This window comes from Pteropus alecto, unplaced genomic scaffold, assembly GCF_000325575.1.
Source record: "Pteropus alecto unplaced genomic scaffold, ASM32557v1 scaffold20, whole genome shotgun sequence".
In the NCBI taxonomy this organism is placed as follows: Eukaryota; Metazoa; Chordata; class Mammalia; order Chiroptera; family Pteropodidae; genus Pteropus; species Pteropus alecto.
Genome location: NW_006436298.1, coordinates 31,701,298 through 31,702,060, shown reverse-complemented (window position 1 = coordinate 31,702,060; position 763 = coordinate 31,701,298). Strand labels below are relative to the sequence as shown.

Genomic DNA, 763 nt, shown 5'->3' with positions numbered 1-763 from the left:
GGAAATATAGTTGATAATATTGTAATAATTTTGTACAGTTACCAATGGTTGCTAGACATTGTGATGAGCACATCATAAGGTATATAAATATAGAGTCACTATGTTGTACACCTGAAATTAATATAATATTGTATATCGACTATACTTTAATAAAAAAATATAGTGAGAACACCAAAAAAAAAACAAAAACAAATAGGAGATATATTTTTGGAAACTATTATATCTTTATTACTATGAAGTTCAATTAAAAATATAAACAAGCCCATATTGTGAATTATTATTTTAAATCAAAAAGCTGTAATAAAACATATTTAACTGCTATTTCTATAAAGACAAAATACATGCAACTCCACAGTTTACATATATCTGTATATTGATAATTTTTAAAATTATCAGTGTCTACAGCCATGCCACCCTGAACAAGCCCGATCCCATCTGATCTTGGAAGCTAAGCAGGGTCGGGCCTGGTTAGTACTTGGATGGGAGACCACCTGGAAGACCAGGTGCTGTCAATTCAGTTCTTATAAATTCAACTGACATTCTTTCATGACTGGGATGTAAAAGAGATTTTACAATGTTTCATTTAAAAATAAACTATCAATAATAAATAGATAAATAAATAAATATAAGCAAATTGCTGTTTTTAAAATTTTATAATTTAACTTTTAATAATTTGCTTAAGACAAATATGAAGTTTCCCCCCAAAGTATGTTTCTTTTGAATTTTATTAAGCTTTTACTCTATTCATGTTAAAATAAAATAT

General features: G+C 27.1%; 1 pseudogene; it reads left to right on the top strand.

Moving 5' to 3' along the window:
* Nucleotides 1–397: 397 nt before the first annotated feature.
* Nucleotides 398–515, top strand: LOC112481019 (annotated as a pseudogene).
* Nucleotides 516–763: the final 248 nt, after the last annotated feature.